The 22,648-nt window shown below is 37.6% G+C and overlaps 1 long non-coding RNA gene across 5 annotated transcripts in view; it reads right to left on the bottom strand.

Annotated features, from left to right (window-relative positions):
• LOC141506374 (uncharacterized) overlaps window positions 1-22,648 on the bottom strand; it is a 339,756-nt gene that overhangs the window by 175,410 nt on the left and 141,698 nt on the right. For 4 of the 5 annotated variants that reach the window (XR_012473829.1, XR_012473827.1, XR_012473830.1 and 1 more), the window contains one exon: window positions 8,657-8,715. This is a non-coding gene — a long non-coding RNA (uncharacterized LOC141506374). Of the gene's footprint in view, window positions 1-8,656; window positions 8,716-13,050; window positions 13,193-22,648 lie in introns of all 5 variants that reach the window. The other variant, XR_012473828.1, reaches the window with a different exon arrangement.

Raw genomic sequence — 22,648 nt, 5'->3', positions numbered from 1 at the left:
AGGCACTCCTGACTCCAAGGCTGGTGCTTTATCCACTACGCCACCTAGCCGCCCCAGTATTATTTTTTTTTTTTTTTGAGGCAACCAGGCTAAAATGATTTACCTAGAGTCACATATAGCTAGCAAATGTCTGAGGTCAAATTTTAACTCAGGTTCTCCTGTCTCCATGCTCTATTTACTATACTACCTAGCTGCCCCAACTTGCAATAAACTTTAGAAGACTTTCAAATATAGGCTAGATTCTACCTGTCTTAAGAGAAAGCATCATAATCTACTACTAAAATATGAGAACACTAGTGACATCTCCAAATACAGGCAAATTATGCATTTGAATTCTTAATATGCATATATGAGTAGAATGCAAATTATGACTTGTAATGTTTAAAAATCTATGAATGCAATAAAGCAATATATTGCTTGAAGTGCAAAAGGAGTGGGTCCCAAAGTCTCAGGGGGTACAAAGGGCAAATATCACACTATTTATATTGCCATATTGCAAAGTTTTTAGATCAGTTCTATGGCTTATTCACATAATGCAAATCTATTAAATACATTCATATACTGCGAGAACACTAGGGCACATTTGGGATCCATGTAGAAAATCATTATTTACAACATGCCACCAAGACAATAATGCCAAGAACAATTGACAAGAAATGTGGTATTTTTTAGGGCTACAATTTCATGCCCTTATGGTTCTACCAAGACTTTAACCCACTGCTATTTCTCCTAAATGGAACTGACTTTGGTTTCCAAGTTAAAGAGGGAGTCATACCACAATATTTTATGAATCATTTGATGTACATGGATGATGAGTAGTTATATGGGTCTACTGAAAAACAGATTTTAAAACTCCATCTTGTGGAATCTTTCTGTAGTGACATCAAAAATATCAGTTGGACTCAATTACAAAAATTTTAAAGTACACTCAGAAAAGGTAAAAAGGGAAGAATTGGAACATGAATCTAGGGATCATTTTGAACCAATAGATGTAGACAATACTTACAAATACCTTGAGTGCCTTCAATTGAACCTAAACCTATCAATGAGAAATATATGGCTATATATATATATATATGTATATATATGTATATATATATATATGTGTGTGTGTGTGTGTGTATATATATACATATATATATATATATGGAAAATTATCAATATCCTGAATTCCAAAGCTCAATTAAAAAAAAACATGTTTAAAGCAATGAACCCTATGCAATACCCCATGTGATATCAGTATTAACATACGCATTTGGAAATATAAGCTTGACTATAAGAGCTGGAAGATAATCTAATAAAAGCCCACTCAATGTTACAAAAGAAAAGGTCCATCACCCTAAGTCAGCTAAAGAGTAAAAAATAAGTATTTTTGGAACAAGCAGAAATCACTTCTCTGTCATCAGTAGGTGTACAATAAGTGCTCACTACTGAGTTTGTAAAACATATCTGAAAATGATTTACCTCTGGACAGAACCTAATGAAATGACTAAACTCTAAGAGTGGAATCTAAATGTCTTCTGTGGTCAACATTCATATGAATTAATCCAAAAATATATCAACAAAAAGAGTCACAGGGACTTATTGATAGAAATGGTGGAATCATTGGCATCCTAAAATACAAAAGTGTTATTCTTAAAGGTTTTGATTTGATCAAGATAGATTTATACATATATAGATGTTCAACATATCACATATTTGTAGACCACAAAAATTTAACACTTACCTACCAAATACCATGGGGTAGCTAGAATTACAGATCAGAAGCTCACTATCTTTCAAAAACTAAGAGTTGACAAATTCCCAACATATAAGTATGGACCTCAAAATATCCTTGAGAATTTAACTAAAACTATACTGGAACTAGACCATTATCATATACAGGGCTTTTGCTCACTATCACCTGGACACATCATTTATATTGCTATATTTTCCCATATCAAATACTCATAATCTCAAAACTATGTGAAAAAAAGCTTTCCAAATATAGAGTATTTAACAGATGAAATCAAAGTCATGTGAGAACAAGATACATTATATTGTATTCTACTAGTATTATCCTGAGGATGCTTTCAGGGAACCTACCCAAGATCAGTTTATATCCCAGTACTTTTTATTTAATTATAAAATCAGTAATTTCATCCTCATGCAAATAAAGTCCATAAAATGAGAATGATAGATATTAAATATCAAATATAAATAAATATTAAAGAATAATAAAGATGATGATATCAGGGTCATTTCTATCTGAACTACTGAAAAAGATGAGAACATGATAAATATTAATATCTCCTATTTACATATTATAGTTTTAAATGTACTTTACCATTTATAAATAGACTTATAGTTTATGAAGAACTTTGAGTTTACAAAGGTTTTTGAAATTTGCAAAACATTTTAGTCTCTGCCTGCCTGGTTTAGTGCATGCTCTGGAACTACCATTCTATTACTAACAACTTCCCTTCCTCCTAGACCTCTTCATCTCACAGTCTTTCTGTCTGACTGAATCCAGAAGATACAATATCCCTTACCATCTTCTCCAGTGTAAGCTGCCCCTTCTTTTACATGTTACATGCTCTGGGCCAAGAGTCAGCTTTCTCCTTGGGCCACACTGCCACATTTAGACTCCTCTTGCTTCCATCACTTAAAGTTTACTCTCTGTCTATCCCATCTCATCTAAGTCCTTGTTATAATGATATATAGGCCTTCAAGTTATTCTCTCTTCCTTCTCAAAGAATTCTGGACCTGGATTGCAATCTTCCTGTTTTCTACTACCTTTATTCTTAGACATGGGTCTATATGTCTCAAATAGCCTTATCTCTCAATTTTTCAGTTTCCTCAGTTCTGTTTATTCCACCTTGTCTCCTCACAGGGTGGCTTAGATTTTCACTATCCCCTATAACTATGCTAATTTCATAATCTTAAAATCCATCTCTTATTTTGTCTCCCTCTAAATCTTATTTTTCATCCCTCAGCCTTTCAATTCTTTGTTTTCCTAATTTTTATTACCCATGTCTGGCCTCACTTTTTCTCTTTACAGTCTTGATATTGTAGTTGATAAGTTCAACTAATGCATTATCTTCTGCCCTTGAATGCCTTGCCTCTGACCCTATCATTTATTCAAATCTCATCAATCCTCTATCTGAGTCAATACACTCAACCCTTACTTCCTTTCTCTTCTCTCCTTCCATATTACCAAGTTCCATTAACCATGATAACTGGGTCCAATGCAAGCTCACATCATCTAAGCTCAACTGTGCCTCATTTTTGTGTATAAATTCTTCTTTTCCTTTGTTATTGACTATCGCATATCTAGAAAAGACCTTCTTTCTCCTCAACCCCCCCCCCCCCCAAGCCTTCTTCATTTCTTTATCTCTCTGTAGAAGCAGTTATGTGATTTAGTGGATAAAGAGCTGGGTCTAGAGTTAGGAAGAACTGAATTCAAATTTGATTTCAGATACTCCCTAGTGAAATTGGGTAAATCATTTGACTTGTTTACCTCAGTTTCCTCAATTGTAAAATGTGGATAATAACAATATCTCCCCTTCCAAGGTTGCTGTGAGACTCAAATGAGACAATATTTGTAAGGTGCTAAGCATAGACCTTGGTAGGTAGGTAGGTAGCAGGTATTTAATAAGTGTTTTTTCCTTTTTCCTTTAGTAGAAAACTCATTTCCATTTTCTACTTTACTGAGAAAACTAAGACCATCAATTAATAAATCAAGTCAATCAATTACCTATAATGTATTAGTCAATGTATCAATGGTAAGTGCTAGGGGTACATACAATGATAAAAATAAAGCAATACTTGCCCTCAGGCTATCAGGAAAGAAAGCATATACATAAATAAGCTTATATGGAACAGATAGAAAATACATGCAAGGTAATTTTGGAAGGGAGGATACTAAGAATTGGGGAAATGAGGAAAATTTTCATGAAGAAGTTAGTGCTTAAGTTGAGACCAGAAGAAAGAACCGAGAAGGAAATAAGGAACTATAAAAGGAAGGAATACATTCCAAGCATAAGTTATGAAAATGAGAGATGGAATTTGTATGGGGAGCATGTGTGAAGTACAGAAAGGTCAGTCAGCCTGGACCATGGAGTATGCAAAAAGTATTAATAGATAGTAAAGCTGAAAAGGTTGGTTAGATGCAAATTGTGAAGGGTTTTACATAACAGAGGGGTTTATATTTCATCTTAAACATTAAAGTTTATTGAGTAGGGGAATGACATGGTCAGGCATATGCTCTGGGAAAATTTCTTTGGTAATTCTGGGGAGGATAGAGGGAAGAAGGGATATACTGGAGGTGGGGAGACCATAAGAAAGCCACTGCAATAGTCCAGATGGGGCCTAATCTACGTAAAATGAGGGCCTAATCTAGGATGGAGATCAAGTGAGTAGAAAGGGGTTTGATGCAGTTATTATTGAAGTAGACACAAGAATATGTGTGAACTGAATAGATCATAGGAACCTGACAGGTCACTTGGTCCAATATCCTCTTTTTACAGAGGAAAAGAAGGTTAAGAGAGAGTAAAAGACTTGCCCAGTTGTATTGACAACTCTACTCATACAGGGAAAAGGATAGTAAGGAGTCAAGGATAATGTTAAAGTTAAGGTCCTTGGAGATTATCAGAATGGGGAATGAGAAAGTCCCAAACAAGGATGGAGGTTTGAAGAAAAGATAATGAGTTAAGTTTGGGATGTCTCTGGGTTATCCAGTTTGAAATGTCCAATATGGTAGCTGGTAATGGGAGACTGGAATTCAGCAGAGATCCTAGGGCTGAATATACAGATCTGGGTATCATTTCCACAGAAAGATGATAATTTAGCCCATTGTCAACTAGTGAGAGAGAATCAAGAGAAGAGAGCCTAGGACAGAGCCTTAGGGTCAATTCCCTCATCTCCTCCCACAGCTCAACAACCCCTTTCAACCCCTACATTTCTCCTTCCCTCATCTTTTGATCATATCTTTTAGAAAGAGGTGATCTTTTTCCTTAACAAGGTCCCTCTATTTGAATCCTTGATCCTATTCCTACATATCTCCTCCAGAAGTTTACCCTCTAGTCTCTCCACTTTTCCACCCTCAGTTTCTTTATGTTTATTGACTTCTTTCCTGTGGATTCATAATTTTGAGAGTAAGCTTGGAATGAACCCATTTGGCTATGGTACCTTAACTAGGTGAGAACATTTTTTGATTGAACTGAATCAGAACTGCGTTATAAACAGGGCTTATACCTCTTTGAATTAAAGTCATTTTGTGAGAGTCTCTGTCATATCTTAAGAAATTTGTCTAAAATGCAACTATTTCAGAATGGGAGGGGAAGAAGATCTAGTGTCTCTAGATTCCTCCTCATAACCTTGAAACAAACCTAGACCCTTTTCTTACCTTTACCCCCAAAATTTGTCAGATGCCAAATCCTGGTGATATTTTCTCCTCAGGATTTTATACTCTAACCCTCTTCTCTCTACTCACATGGTCAATGCTGGTTCAGACCCTCATCACCTATGGTTCATAGTATTCTAATAGCATGAAAAATGTTCTCCCTGATTTCAGTCTCTCCTTTTTAATCAAGACTCCCCCAAATGCAAAAATAATCTATCTAAGACACAGATCTGATTGGGTCCCTGTCTTGCTCCAAAGTTTCTAATGACTTTATTACCACTCAGATAAAATAAAAAATTCAGTCTGACATGTAAAGTTTTCCAAAATCTACTTCTACCTAGCCTTTTCAGTCTCTTTTCACTTTCTGACACCTTTAAATTCCAACTAAACTAACAGTATCACATCTCCTGCCTATAAGCATTTGCACACAGCATGAATACACTTCCTCCTTATTTTAGAAGTCTTAGGTCTTTTTTGAGGCTCCTATCAGATTTCATTTTTTCATCAGTGAAGTCTCTCCTGATCAATCCAGTTTTAATATCTTTTCTCTTACAAATGTCCTTGTATTTATTCATCTATGCATGAGATCCATCACCTCTAGGTCAACTTTTTGAGTGCAGAACTATTTCATTTTTGTCTTTGTAACACATAGGGCAGCAGCAGCAGTTCTCATCCTATCTGTAACTTATTAGCTACCTTATTTCTGTAGCTAATAAGTATCCAAAGGTGGAATTTGAACCTGAGTCTTTTTGACTACAGGCACTCTATTCATTGCACCAGGGCAAGCTGCTTCTCTAGTTTTGTGTGCAATGAAGTGATGTTTGTCCTTCATTTTCATAGAAGACCATGACATTAGGGGAGATGAAACCATGACATGTTAGTGAATTAGATTTGAGTATTGTGCTTAGTTATCAACCTCACCTTCTCCTCTGGAGCCACCATCTGGGTCCAGTGGCCAGATATGAATAAGGATGACTGGAGATGACCCTGGATGTGAGGTAGTCAGGGTTTAAAGTTCCTTGTCCAAGGTTACACAGCTAGTAAATTTCTGAGGCCAGAGTTGAACTCAGGTCCTTCTGACTCCAGGGCTGGTGCAGTATTCACTGCACTACCTGATGCCCCAATGACTATAGTGTTTGCTACATTAAATTAATTTTTTCAGTCTACAGAGTATTTTATGGTTCACAAAAGCATTTCCACAATCATATCATTAGATTATCAAACCAGTTCCCTGGGAGAGGTCAAGGAAGTATTCAACATCCACTTTTGGCAGATGAGGAAACTGAGGACCAGAGGGAACTTTTTGAAGTTTATCCACCAAATGAGCAGCAGTACTCGGGGTGAGAAGCTCAGCCATCTGACTCCTCAATCTAAGATTTTTTTCTCTGCCATGCTTTTGGGTATGAATGTACCTAACTCTGGTTGTTTCCATATTACAAGTTTGTTTCTTGCCCTGTCCCAAGCAAACATCTTTCTTACAAAGATAATGACCCAACTGGTTAAGTCTATTTTCCCCTCAGTTTAGCTCTAAACAGCGCATGTTGTTACTTTGAACAGCTATTAAACACTTCAGTAGCTCCCCAAACATGCCAAGGAATTCTTGGAATAAAAACGACAATGAATAAAGATGACTGGAAATGAGGTTATAGGACTGAATGTGATTATACCCCATTTATGACAGAAAATTCACTTATTATAAATCAAATCAAGACAAGGGATTAGCCATGTGTTTCACCTTTCAGTTTTCTCCCTTTAAAAAGATACTTTCTACCCTTTTGGAAAAGCCTCATCCAGAATCAATCTTTTAAAAATACCACACCTAGGTGATGATAGCACAGGGAGGGGGTGGGGAAGGGGAGGGGAATGGAGCCTGCTTAAGAAATTTCCATTTAGTGTAGGATGCCATATTCTGATCTCAGAGTTAATAAAAATGATGCAATTCAAAAGTCGGTTACAAATGTCTTGTGTAACTTTTATGAATACTCGAGAATCATAGCAGAAATTCCATTATTGCTCCCATAGACTCAAAGAATTTTGAAACTTTAGAATTAGAATCTTACAGTCCTAGACTTATGAAACAATAGGATACACAATGACAAAAATGAAGTAGTATTTCATGGAGGGGAAGGATACAACATGGTATCATAGATTTAGGATAGAAAAGAGGTTATGGAGTTTCAAACCCTCATTTTACAGATTAGGAAAAATATGAAAAGATTTCTCTTTCCCTTTTCTCCAATATATAAAATGAGGAGGTTGGACCCAATACCCTCTAAACTGAGTTTTACAGAAGTGACTTGTTTGAGGTCATAAAAGTAAAGTGACAAGAGACAGGATTTGAATCCAGTTCCTTTGATTCCAAAGCCTTTTTCATGATCCTAGGCTGACTCTAATGGATAGAGATAAGTACAAAAGTAAATACAGAGTATCCAGTGGAGAGATCACAGATCTAAAGCTAGAAAGAAGTTTAGAAACTACTGAATTCAATTGTTTCATTTTACTACTGAGAAAAACTAAAGCAGTTAAGAGACTTATCCAAGGTCTAATGGGTGGTCAGCAGCAGGACTTAGTTCAAAACCAGCATTCTTAGAGGGAAAAAAAAAACTAATGAGTGAGGTGAGGATAATCAAGAAAAGTTTCTTGGGAGAGTTGGCACCTGAGTTAAACCTGGAGGGATCCTGAGGGGTAGAGGTAGGAATGGATTCATTTTAGTCATGAGATAAGGACTTGAGAAATCCTGAGGTCTGTAGTTAAATTTAAGACTCTGATTCACTAGAATACAGTGAGCCTCAGTTACCTAAGGAAGGGTACCTAAATTCTATTGTGAAAAGAATCTTGATCTTTCTCTGGGAGTCAGGAAATCTGAGCTTTAGAATCCCCTCTGACATTACTTGCCTTGTGACCTTGGTCAAGTGACTTCCCCTATGAGTTGCACCAGTTTCTTCATCTGTATCAAGAGAAGGTTGGATGACATTGTCTGGCCACTTCCACTTTATATTAAATGCTCTGTGAGTCCTAGATCATAGACCACCTCCTTTTCTGGGAATGTTTGAAAATGTTCTGAGAACAGAGGGTTCAAAACAAGTCCACATACCCATTTTCAAAACTTCCTCAATCTCCCTTCCCCCGTTCCCAATTCCCCAAATTATAGCCTTTGGACAGTCCCTCCTGCCCTCATGGATCTGTGGTTACATTGGCTGTCTTCTAAGTTCTGTTCAAAGAGCAGGAGAGCGAATGTTGCCCAGTGGTTCCTGTTTTGATGGATCCTCTTACCTGACCCTCCTCTTCTATCTAAACTTCAGAATGTTTGTCCACAGGTTGTAATCCTGGATCTGTGAATGAAAATAGGACAGAAAAGTGTTTGTTAATAGCTTAACCACAAAGGATCTGAAAAAATAAAGCAGCTGAGGTTTTCATTTTTTCATTCTTTTTGTTCTTGCTATAGCATTGAGCAGAACTTTGCTGGAATAGTCAACAAAAAAAATCTTTTTGACCTCTTTCGTTTCTTTGATTCACTAAGGTCGTCAGGGTGGATGCCTGAGCTGCTGCCACTCCTCTGAGAGAGTTGTGGTGGTTGTGAAATAACAAGCATATATTAAGTAGGCACTGTGCTAGTGCTTTACAAATATATCATTTGAGATAATGCACTTGGAGGTTTCCTATTGCTTTGGGTCAAAAGAAGAACTCTGTGATCTAAGAAAACATCACCTCTACTATTCTTTATCAAAGAGAGTCTGGATAGATGGGGACCAGGAAGGTAGCATTAGGTTGTTTCACATGGAAAAGGAAGTTATTCTTCCATAGACCACCATGAGGTGCTTAGATTTCCTGAGAACATGACACCACCTCTGTCCTTATTATCAAAGGGCACAGGCAACACCAAAACCCTTTGGTTCTTTCATCTTTTTTTACCACCTTCCATCATTGGTCCTCTCTGGGGTTGGGTTTGGAGGTCTCCTTTCTGGGTTACTTATTTGAGAAAACAATTCCCAAGTTCTCTGAACCATCCAGTGTCTAACTATGTTTTTCTTGGTCATAAACCAAGTGAGAATTAAAAGCACAGAAGCACAGAATCTCAGATTTAGAAGGGAGCTCACTTAGGCTCATCCCTACCTGAACAAGAATCCCCTACCTGATGGAGAAGTCAACTTGAAGACCCCAGCAAAGGGGAGTCAGCTACTACATAAAGGTATCACATTTTGGTTTTGGATAACTGGAATTACTAGAACAATTTTCTTTATATAAAATTAAAATCTACTTATCTAAAACTACTACCTAGTGCTTCTGTTTCTGCTCTCTGGGATTGAGAAGAATAAGTATCTCTCTCTTCTGTATGTTAGCCCTCCAAATACTTGAAAACAATTGTCATGCCCCTGCCCCCGCACCAAGCATTTTCTTCTTCATCATTCCAGAGGAAATAGGGTATAGCAGGGATTGGAATTTCTGGCTTGTTTATTGGACAAACTATATGCCCCGCAGAGGGGTCAGGGGGGGAGGACTGATCATCAAGATGATTGATGAACATCAAGACCCCTCTAAAACCTCTCTTCTTCAATATTCTGGATGGAAGGGCAAGGTTGGGGTGGTATTTTTGATACTTGAACTTTCTGACCTGTTCGTTTTACAGATGGAAAAACTGAGGTTCAGATGTAGGGGGAAATGACTTGCCTGTAACCATACAAATCTTTAATTGGTGATAGAAGATCAGAAATGAAGCCTCTTCCAGACTAGGAGATAGAGGCTCTTTTCAAGTTTCCCTGCTGACAACGTAAATCTTGTTGGAGGGATGGCTGGGAGAAGGGATCACTTTGGTTCTGGGGTGGTCAAAAAACTGTTTCTTAGAGGAAGGCTTTGAATGACAGGTAGTATTTGGAGGAGAGACAGGAGGGCTTTCCAGCTGGAAGGGAATAGAACTTTTTGCTTGATTTTCTGGCCTGTTTATCAGACTGGTGACACTCTTCTCTATAGAGGGGAAGGGACCAACCATTAAGATTATTTTAGTCCATCTGAAAAACTGAGAAAACTGAGGTCGGGCTAAGGGAAATGACTCGTCCAAGATCACTTAAGAGTTGGCTTTTAGCCCCCTTCACCCCTTTGCCAAATCCCTCCCTCCCACAGCACAAGAACATTCGGCTGGAAAGTTTCAAACAAATCCCTGTTTTCCCTGTCTGTGCTGCTGAAGTTCATTTAGCTGTTTCTGGCAAGAGTCTTGAACAGATCTGACAGCTTTCCCCCCCACCCCACCCCCCTTTTCTAAATTGTACTTAATTATAATGCTAAACGGTGGCCACGATTCACATTGGAGAACATGACAAACAAGACAAGTTCTGAAGCCAAGAAAACTCGGATTCCTTTTCATTCCCAAACAGAACTATGGTGGGTCGGGTTATCTGAGGCAAAATTCCTGACAGCGTCTGCTTGGGGCTCTGAGCTCCGGGCTCCCTGCAATGACTTGAATCTAGTGGGCCCGGATGAGGGTTTGACTGACTATGAAAGCACAACCTGAACAAAACAAAGGGGGAGGCTCAGGCTCCCACCCCAATGCTCCCCCATGTAAGTCACCTGCTCATTCCAAGTCCAAACATGCTTTTTAGCTTGGGAAGGAGAAAAAAAAAACAACCCACCACCACCCATAGCTCTTGCGTTCAGAGGCGAATTGAGGGAATGCTTAGCAGCTCTCCCCCTCCCTCCCTGATGGTATTTTAAAATTCCACTTTCATGTGCCCGCTGCCTACGCTAAACAGGGAGGGAGGGTCACTGGGGCTATTTGGTTTCCAATAAGATAAGCTGTCTAAGTCCGTGTGTTTGTGTGTGTGTGTGTGTGTGTGTGTGTGTGTGTGTGTGTGTGTGTGTGTGTGTTAGGGGTGGGGCATGTGAGTGAGAAGAGAACCTATCCTAAGTGAGGGGGGGAAGGAAACTGATGCAAGCAGAGAGGGGGTTGGGTTTGGTTCATAAACTAGGATGATGTGGTTGACATAAGGAAAAGAATGAGACAGAGCCTGGAAATCTGAGTTCAAGAAGCCAATTGTCCATTAACTAATATGACAGTGGGAATCTGTAAAATAACATTGGACTAGAATGGTTTCTAAGACCCCTTCTGGCCCTGGCAATCAATCTAGGTTCCAAGAGTCTGAAATTCTGTGCTCTATGATTCAAAGATCTCTTTCTGCTTTAGCATTCTATGTTCTATGAGTCTTTGGTTCCTCCCCACTCTGCTATTCTCTTCTGGGACTCTGAGATATCTCTCCCAGTTCTGACATTCTATCGTCACCGATTCTCTGTTGTCTTCCAGCTGTAAAACTGAATGGTTTATGATTCTCCAAGAAAAAAGTTATCTCAAGCTCATGGAGTGGGTTACTTCTCAAATGCAGTCTTAGCTCAGGAAGTCTAAGTCCCTGGAAAGGAGGGTCCATGGAAAGTCTCAGGACTCAGGAGGAGAAGGTTCCAGTTTGAATTTCTCTCTCCACTCCCTCCTCCCCAGTTGCCTCTTACCGAGCCATGAAATCATTGCTAGTTTGCCTTACCCTCTCTCCTAGCTTTCTGTTCCCTTCTCTGTTAAATGGTGAAAATAACAGGTGCAGAACTTAACTCAGAGTAGTCAGATTGATTAGATTAGGCCTGTCTGTGAAAGCACTTTGTAAACGGCTGCATAAATGTAAATTGCCTAGTCTATTGACAATAAACATTTATTAAGCATCTATGTGCCTCACGCTGTCTGGTGGGATGTAAAGAAAGGGAAAAGCTCACTGTCTAATGGGGAGACAATGCAAACAACTATAATAAATATAGACAGGATACATTAGAGATTAGCAACAGAAAGAAGACACAAATTAATGTAGGGTTGATTACAGGTATTCAGAAAGAGTCTGTTCAATGGCTGAAGATATAAAAGAAAAGAATGACCTGGAATGGAGGCAACTGATGGGGCTAAACTCAGAAAGATTTGAGTTCAAATTTGACCTCAGACCTGAATCAGCTGTTTGACCTTGGGCAAGTCACTTTTCCCTTAGTATTCACAACTACAAAATGGACATAATAACAGCACCTCCCTTTCAGGGTTGTTGTGAGAATTAAACATGATATCTGTAAAGTGCTTGGCTCATAGAAAGTTCTATATAAATTTAGTTATTATTATTATATGACCTCGGTCCTTTCTGACCAGGTCTCATACTTTATCCATTTCTTTACCTAGTGCCTCTATAGGGCATGAAACAGTCTCTAGACAACTGAGTTTTGAAAGAAGTTCCAAGATTCTATTATCTACAATAATTAATAATAATAATAACTAAATTTATGTGGAATCTATTATATGCCAGATACTTTGCAGATATAATGGTTGATCCTCCCAACAACCCTGGAAGGATGGTGCTGTGTGACCCTGGACAAGCCACTTAACCTGTCTGCCTCAGGTTGATGATAGCAGCTACTTCCCAGGACTGTTGTGAGGATCACATGAGGAAATATTTATAAAAGGCTTAGTACATTAGTACTAAAAATGCTTGTTTCCTTCCTTTCTTCCTACATGAAACTTTTCCCAATCCTGCCTGCTAGTACTTTCTAATTTGTGATTTGTAAATTGTATTTACTATTCTTACATCTACACATTGCTTGCCCAGAGAGAAGGGAATATGAGCTCCTTGAGGGAAGAGATTGTTTTTTGCTTTTACCTTCTCATGCCTGTGGAAGTTTCTGTCCTTATTGCTTTTTGATTGATTGAAAAGGAATCCTAGGATCAGAGTTGTCATTGTTGGAATGGATCTTAGTAGAACCATGACATTTCTGTTGATTCTGAGGTTCCCTAGGTCTCTCCTTAAAAAAAAAAAAAAACCAAAACCTGTGCGTCAGCTAATTGAAACAGGACCACTTCCATTATAAAGAAACCAAAGCCCAGCCAGGAGAAGTTGCTTTGAAGCCTCATGTCTGCTAACCTCAAGGGCTCTTCCAGTCCCATTACATCTTACCTTAGTAATAGAACTAAGTCTGATCCAGACCTATCTCCTCATGTTACCAAAAGACAGTGACTGGTCTATTGGTTCATGAATAACAATAATAATAGATACAGAGCTGAAAGATACCCTGTGAATCATTTGGGGCAATGGGGTTAATTGACTTGCCCAAGGTCACAGCTATTAAGTATCAAGTGTCTGAAATAGAATTTGAATTCAGGTCCTCCTAACTTGAGAACCTATGCTCTATCCACTGTGCCATCTGGCTGCTCCCTTATTTTTTCTTTAAAAGATATTAAATTAAAAAAAATTTATCACAATTTCATTTCTGAATATTATTCCCTTTTCCTCCCTTTTCCCAATGATGATTCCTTGCAACTAAAAATTAAAAAAATAATTCCATAAAACCAATGAACTCACATGAACCAGCTCTGAATATCTATGTTATTTCACACCCATAGCTCCCCACATATGCAAAGAAGGGAGGGAAGGTATGTTTCCCCAATTTTTCTCTGGACTAGAGCTTGTTCATTATACTTATATAGTGAATAGTTTGATTTTTTTTTGTTTCTTCCTAGTTATCTCATTTCACAACAGAGGAAATTAAGACTCCATGTCCTCTTCTTCCAAATCCCAGGAACCCACTCTACCAGTCACACATCCTGGAAGTGCCTGAGCTTGTGTTCCAATCCCAGTCTCAGGAATTCTTAGTCAGTTCCTTTTCTTCAGGCCCAGGACTGACCTGTCTCCCCAGTGACCAATGGGGAACCTGAGGGATGTGGGTTTGGAAAAAGCCATCTCTGAGGAATCCACGAGTCATGCTGAGTCACCAGCTGCCAGTGAGTTAGGGCTCTCTCTTTTTACCAAAAAGGTACGTGATCCTTGGAGCATGCATAGCAGCAATGAACTAGGTAAGACAAAGAAGGAGGCCAGGCGGAGCTGGAGCAGGGGGACCACTGTGGCTCCAGCCAGCTGAGGGAAAGGTGGAGGGACTATGAGGAAGCCAAGGAAGGGCAGCCAGGCTGAGAAAAGCTATGGGAAAGAGGTCATCTAAGGTGGATTGTAGAGGATGGAGAGAGAGAGAGAGAGAGAGAGAGAGAGAGAGAGAGAGAGAGAGAGAGAGAGACAGAGAGAGAGAGAGACAGAGACAGAGACAGAGACATAGAGAGACAGAGAGATAGAGAGAAAGGGGGAAGAGGGGAGAGGGGGGAGAGAGATGGGGAGAGAGAGATAGAGAGAAAGACAGAGACAAAGAGAGAGAGACAGACAGACAGAGAGAGAGTAGGAGAGATACAGACAGAAGGGGGGAGAGAGAGAGAGAGAGACAGAGAGAGAGAGAGAGAGAGAGAGAGAGAGAGACAGAGAGACAGAGAGACAGAGTCAGAGAGACAGAAAGAGAAACAGAGAAAAAGGGTGATAGAGATAGAAACAGACAGTTTTTAATTTTAGCCAGAGATACCAAGGGAGCCCTTAGCTATTGGACCCTATATTATTGAGGAATGGTCAGTTACCCCAAAAGGACTCAGATTACTCTGGCTATTACTCAAATGATCTTGGGGCTCTCCTACCCTCTACTGGTCTATAACAACAGATTTTTGTACTAGATTTTAACCACTTCTGTATCTTTCTTGCTGGCTCCTCCTTCCCCTGACCCTTCAATATGTATATCCCCAGTTCTACTATTAGCCTTCTTTTCTCTCTACACTCTCTTCTTTGTTGTTATCTATTCCATGGCTTTGATGCAATGATTACAAACTCTACCTTTCTCTAGCACTCTATTTTTGTATTTCTAATTTGTTCTTGGGCATCTCCACCTGAATTTTTCCAGGATTTTTAATTCAACTTGTTTAAAACTGAACTGATCATTTCATTTTCTACTCCTAGTCTCCTGCTCAATTTTCTCCTCTTCCTTATGTTTCTATTGATGTTTCTGTTAAGTTACCCAAATTTAGCCTTGGAATCAATCTCTGACTTTTGGCCTCTCTTTTCTCTCACTTCTAGATGCCATTCCATCTCTTTGTCCTTTATTCTCTTAGTGCAACCAATCATTCTTGTTTAGGCCCTTAGCTCTTTCTGCCTAGGTTAATGTAATAGCTTGTGGCTCAATTGTTTTCAGTCATGTCCAGCTCTTTGTGACCCCATTTGGGGTTTTCTTGGCAAAGATACTGGAATGGTTTGCCATTTCCTTTTCCAGCTCATTTTTAGATGAGAAAGTGGAGGCAAAGGGGGTTAAGTGACTTGACTAGGGTCACACAGCTATTAACCATGTAAGGCTGAATTTGAATTCGAACTTGGGTCTTCCAGATTCTAGTACTTTATTCACCAAGCTATCTAGTTGACTCCATTGTAATAGCTTACTGATTTTCCTTCCAAAAGTCTATTCTAAACCCAGTCCATCCTCCACCCCACTGCCCAGGTAAGTTTCTAAATCTATTACTCTTTTATTGCAACTAAAACCCATCAGTACCTCTACATCCTGTACTAAATAAAGTTTGAATACCTCATCATGGCATTAACTCGTTCCACAATTTGATCAAAACTGCCTTTCCAGTCTTATTTTTTATAATTTCCCTTCATGCACTCTACTAGGTACTCCATCTTCCAATGTGGGGCATTGGCATTGAAGACTGTGTCCCATACTTGAAATGTTCTCACTCATCAGTTCCTGGCTTCCTTGACTTCCTACAAGACCCAGTTAAAACCCTCAGGAAGTCTTTCTTAATCCTTCTTAATTCTAGTGCCTTCTCTCTGCTATCTCCTCTATTTTATCCTAATTATCCTGTTTTGAACATAATTATTTGCAAATCATCTCTTCTTTAGACCATGAACTACTCAAGAGTAGGGAATTCTTCCTTTGATTGTTTTTGTATTTGCAGTGCTTAGTCTGTAGTAAGTAGGCATGTAATAAGGGTTTTTTGGGGGACTGGCAAAAAAAACAAAACACTAGACTCTATTCTATCTCCCATATGCATTCTGCCCTCCATGATTTTTCCTTTGGTCTCACATGGTCCTCCATACTAAAATAGACTCCAACTCAAAGTCTCCAGTCCACTTATGAAAATGTCTTCTTTCCTTCAAGGCTGAGCTCACAGTTGTTGCCTTCCTGGATCTCTCCTCCTCTGCCTTGTCTCCCTCCCCCTGATGCTGGAAGGGATCTCTCTCATTTTTAGTTTCTCATGTTTATTGAAATGATAGGAAATAACATTTCTGTATCATAACTGTAGAAGTAACACAGGAAAACTTCTTGGCAAATGGGTTATGTTAATTCTGACTCAATACAACATCTCTTTAGAAGTTGTGGAGGGTCTATCTTTAGAGGTCCATGAGAAAAGATAGTCATCTTTCTTGAGTGGTTTAGATCTTGATTAGTATCTGAGAATGACAAAGCCAGAAGGAAACTTAGAACTTTAGATCATGGAATGCCAGAGTGAAAAGCACCTTAGAACCATAGAAAATGGAATATTAAAGCCCAGAGAAAGCTTAGGGAATCATTTATCCCAACCATGTCATTGTAGAAAGAAACTGATAGTAACACCTTGAATATCCGTTAGGTCTTGAACTAGATAGAATCATTCAGGTCTTCTGATCCCAAGTCCAAAGGTCCACTGCATTTTATCTGTAGAGTTCATTTATCTCTGTTGTCACATGAACTTTTGTCATTTAGAGCTGGTTGAAAAAAGATTAATCCCAGGAATTTGATCATTTGGAGGAAATTGGCTTGAAAATATAGAGAAGGCTAGCAGATATACTATCTGGAGCCTATTTTCTGAGATGGCAAGTTTCTCTCTTTTTTGACCCTGAAAAATTCCCTGGCTGTCTGATATAGAAGCTTTTGGCATTGGGTGGGATGGGAAAGACAAATGAGAACAATTGAAAGCATGGAGAAGTTAGACCTACTTCCACACCAATTGTTAAGGGGGGGGTATTATTGATGAAATAATATAAGAGCAAAGCTTATGATTGCCAGATAAAGAAAGGTTAGTGGTCAAGAGTGATTGCAAAATCAAGGAACCCAAAAAAGGAAATCTCCAATGGGAAATTTCAGAGTCTGGCAAGTTGCAATTTTCTTACAGGTTTATTTTATAGACTCCTAAAGCTGGGAGGGTTCTCAAAGCATCATGAAATTCATTTCCTAGCCTCTTACCTATAAGCTTAAGTATTACCAAGAAGAGCCTACAGTTAGGTGTCAAGGAATTTCTGAGCTAGTACCTCAGAATTTGCCAGCATTTGCTGGGTGACTTTCAGCAAGTCTTCCTTTCTAGATCTTAGTTTCCTCATCAGTGGAATGAAGTGGTTGGGGAATATGGCCTCCTCTTATGGTCCCTCCTGACTTTAATACTTTCCATTCCATTATTCTAAAATCTCTTCTAATTCTGGAATACCATGTTCTTTGATGACCAGGTAATATACCTATGTCCACCCTATTCTTGATTTTAACTCTGTTTGGGCTCTGTTGGGCAGAAGGGCTTTTTCTCTGTTGGGACAGTTTTCAGTTTTTGGAGAATACCCTTCAATCTTCTGATTCATATCTACAGGGACTAGGATATGGTCCTCTCTTATGGCCACTAACCACCTGCTGGTCATCTATGGGGTTCTCCCTTCCTAGGCCCCCCTGAAGAAATGTTGATCTATCAGTGTTTCTCTAGCCTTTTAGAGAGCAGTGCACATCCTTTTTGAGATTTTCTTAGACTTTATACTGCTTGTAAAATCGGGAAACAGACAGTGGGTAAAAATAACAAAACAAGGGGAAAGTTAGCAAGTTACAAGGCATCTTAAAAGTCTTAGAATAAAAGTCTTAGCATCAGGAAATCAGGGAACCCAAGAGGGAATCAAGTAACCTCAGAGGATAATCCAACCCTGTAACAAGGCAGGAATTACCTGATATCACCAACAAAAGATGCTCTAGCTTCTACCTGGAGGAGAGGGGTGGTGGTGGTGGTGGTGTATCACATACCTTAATCTGAATATCATGTTGCCATGGATATAGAAGAATATTTGGATTGGTGCTACAGAAGGACAATAGCCTGGGCTCAGAAAGGAATAGGAAATGGAAATTGGGTTGAAACATATTTGGAGAAGTACACATTTTTTTTCAATGATCTCAAAGTACTAGCTGCTACAAAAACTGCTTGCTATGTGGCTGCAAATCATGAGACATCATGATATCAGAAGAATCAGAATTGCAGGTGGCCAAAGAGCATTCCAGGAACGATTCCAGGGTGTTGTAAACTGGTTGCAGCATGTGGCTAATGATATAGTGTTCAAAAGAAGAATATGTTGTTCACAAGGTCATTATCAAAGGCATATGCAACTGGGAAAGGAAGTGAACTGATCATGTAAGAGTAAGGGATAAGAGAACAGATTGATATTGCACTAGCATCCATGAAAACTTAAATGAACTGGAACTACTTCTGCAAGTCAATGAATGGATCCTCTATAATGGGCTTCTGGAATTATATGCTCAAATATGCAATGACTCAAAAATGAAACCTAAAATTAATGAACTACTATTAAAAAATCTAAAAAGGCAACTCCCAACTCTAATGTATACATAGTTAATAGCTATGGAATCATGAATAGTTTACAAAAGAGGAAACCCAGACAAAAATAAAGTAAAATAAAATAATTATTTTTAAAAAGTCCAATCTCATTACTAATAAATAGAAGAGATGAAAATCAAAAGTCCTCTAAGGTTACTGAAACTTTTGGGCTCAGTTTCATCAACAATAAAAAGAAAGGTGTTGGATTTGGTCCAACTTAAAATTTGTGGTCCTATGATCCCTTGAAAAAAATCTTCTATTGCTTCCTCTTATTTGTATCTAGGATAAAATATGAACTCCTCAGTCTGACATTTAAAATCCTTCACAATCTGGCTTCAGTCTTCAAGTAATTCAGAATTATTTCTCACACCTCTATCCCAGGCAAACGAACTCAGCACTTCATTCTGGTCTCTGTGACTTTGAGTGGGTTTTGTCTTCCATTTCTGGAATGTGTAGCTTCCTTATTTCTTTTTCTTTCTTTCAAAGTTCAGATTAGGTATACCCTTCTCAGTGAAGTCTTTACTGTTAATATTCTCTCTCCACAAGTGATCTTGCATTTGTTTATCTATTTTATCTGCTGTATATTGTAGGAGAATATAAACTCCTAGTGGGCAGGGGTTGTTTTTCAATTTTAATTAATTTAATTAAGAACCTTAAGATGTCCTTAATAGTTTTTGAATAAATTATTTTAAAATTACTTATCCAGATCATATAATTAATACATATCTGAGGAAAGATTCAAATCCAGTTTTCTCCCAGATTCCAGGTTCAGAATTCTTTCCACTGTACCATATTATCTCATGAATACAATGAAATACTGAAAAATAAAACCCTTCTTAAAGTTTTAAACAATTTTGACTTCCATATCAGGTTTGAATTCATACTGACTTTAAAATTCACTAAAATCTCCAAGTTTTTTCCTTTGTATGATCTATCCCTTCTCCATTTCAATTTTGAACCTGAAAGTTGGAGTTTATGTTAATTTCTATTCGATTTTAACATATTAGAGTCCATCTTTTAGACTCATCATTTTATCCAGTTGAAATCTTTTTGAAACTGTACTCTGTTGTCTAGCATGTTATATCATCTGCAAATTTGACAATGAAGCTATACTTTTGAAAGAAAAGTACTTTCCTTATAATAGCCCTGAGAGGGAGCTAGTATTCAAGGATGGTTATCCCCATATGACAGATGATAAAAATGAACTTCAGTGAGAAGGAATGACCTGTCTTCAATGCTCACACAATCAGTTGGCAGTTCCATGAAGCAGTGAATAAAGGATTGATTTAAGAGTCTGAAAAACCTGATTTTTGATCTTTCCTTGGACCCTTATAAACTCTAAGATCCTAAGGCAAGCCTTTTAACCTCTTGAAGTCACTTTCCCTAGTTGTAAAAATGGAGATAAATGTGGCATCTATACTATATACTTAGCAAACTTATAATGATAATTCAATGAAATAACACATGTAAAGTGATTTGAAAACTTAAAGTGCTATTTAAATATTAGCCATTAGTCATGATGGTTATCCTCTGTCAGAACCAGGATTTGCAAAGAGATCTAATGCTGTCTCCTGGTATGTCCCATTTGAGACATTTTTCCCCAGATTAAAACATTTTTTACTCACCATTCTTTTGGGCCAGATGATTTTGAGGGAGAAGAGAGTAGAAGCAGGACAGTTAATTGGGAAGCTAGTATAATTGTACAGGACAAATATAGCCCACTTAAATAGGCTATAATTCAGGTTACCCTTAATTCCCTTTTTCCTACATGAATATCACAAGATATCACATATCTTGCTGAAACTTAAGTGCATAACATCTAGAGAATTTCCTTGATCTAGTCTAGTAAACTTGATAGCTAAGGAAATTAGGTGAACTTGGCCTGATTTCTTTAGTTTAAATATGTTCACATAAATATATAAATTCACATGCAAAAATATGCATGTGTATTCACAGACACACACATACATGTACATATACCACAAGTCATGCATGTATGTGAGCAATGTAGGTATTTGTGTGTATATATGTTCATGCATGTACACATAGATATATGTGCATATGCATACATAGTTAATAGCTATGGAATCATGAATAGTTTACTAAAAAGGGAAACCCAGATAAAAATAAAGTAAAATAAAATAATTATTTTTAAAAAGTCCAATCTCATTAATAATAAATAGAAGAGATGAAAATCAAAGCTCCTTTAACTTCCATCAACAAGTAAAGGTGTTCAAATATCTAAACAAGCTCATCTTCAAAACTCCAAGGATGTTTTCAGTGATGTAGCTATTCCTTCTAGTAACACAGAGCACAAACTCTCTATGACTTTTTTTATCTGAATCATTGACTTCATTAGTTTAGGGAGCTTCCAGGGCAGGAACCTAGATTTGGTGCTAGAAGAACCAAATTTTTCATTTTATAACTGAAGAAACTGACATAGAATCTTGCCCAAAGTTAGAAAGTTAATATGTGTTGGAGGACAAGTTACTTTTCCCAGTTTCCCAGTTTCCCAGAGTTAGTGTTCTTCCCATTGTACTACAAATCTCCTTTAAACAACTCCCTATTTTAAAGATCATAGATTTAGTAATGGAAAGGACCTTAGAAGCCATCTGGTTCAATCTCTTCATAGAGATTAAATAATTTTCCCAAAATTGTATAGCTAGAGGGGGCAAACTATGATCACAAGTCCTCTGATTTCAAAGCCATTATTTTTTCCTAGTTTATCATCCAAACCTAGTCAATGTTCTTTGAGAGTTGCTATGGTAGAACATGCCACTACCCTAAAATCAAAGTGCATGACAAGATTATAGGAAAAGAAAATGAAAAAAGCAAGTTCACAAGATAAAACAAAAACTAAAGGACTGTCAATGATCCTACAAGCATCTATAAAAACTGTTATTTTAGTGATTGTTAATGCCAATCTCAAAAATATGTGTGTAAACTTTAATATAATAGTTGTCCCATCAGCTTTGTTTTTGTGATCCTTTGAACTCCTCTTCCGTATATTTAGCATATATTATTAATTGTGTTTAACTACAAAGCTGTAAGAAAGGTAAATATCAGTGGTGTCAAACAGCCAGCAGGCTACTTCTAGCAGGCAAGACTAGAGAGTACAGCCTGAACCAGATTTAATGTAATTGAGAAATGTTTAAGAAAATAAATAAAAATACAATACAATCCAGGTAACATTAATTATAGTTTTATAAGTCAATTTACACTAGCAGGGATAAGTTTCTATTGTATTGTATTCTATTTTATATACCATTGGTATATATTATTCTCTTAATTATACTTTCTTAATTTAATATCACCTCATATGAGTCTTTTCATATTCTTTGAATCCTTCCTATCCATCATTTCTTATGTTATAATAATGCTCCTTTACATTCATATACAATGATTTGTTTAATCATTATCCAATCACTGAGTATCATTCAATAATATATTTTTTCTAATATTGATAGTGCTACTGGAAAAATCTTTATATGGATAAGTTTTTTTTTTTCTCCTGTAAATAACCTTCTTGAGATAGAATTCCAATAATGGATCACTGGGTCAAAGAGACCACACATTGCTCTTACTCTCATTAAATAAAATTTTATATTCATAATGTAACATCTTTTTGGCAAGACTTGGACTGAAGGATCCCAAGTTTTTAATGAGACACTCAAGAAATTATATTTCTTCCTAGAGTAGAAGCTCTCGGAGCTTAGAACTAGAATATTTTGGAATATTATTATGTTAAAAGAAAGATAAAATGAATGGTTTCAGAGAAA

This window comes from Macrotis lagotis, chromosome 1 (assembly GCF_037893015.1).
Source record: "Macrotis lagotis isolate mMagLag1 chromosome 1, bilby.v1.9.chrom.fasta, whole genome shotgun sequence".
NCBI lineage: Eukaryota > Metazoa > Chordata > Mammalia > Peramelemorphia > Peramelidae > Macrotis > Macrotis lagotis.
The sequence above is the reverse complement of the archived record's forward strand: the minus strand, read 5'-3'. Positions and strand labels throughout refer to the sequence as shown.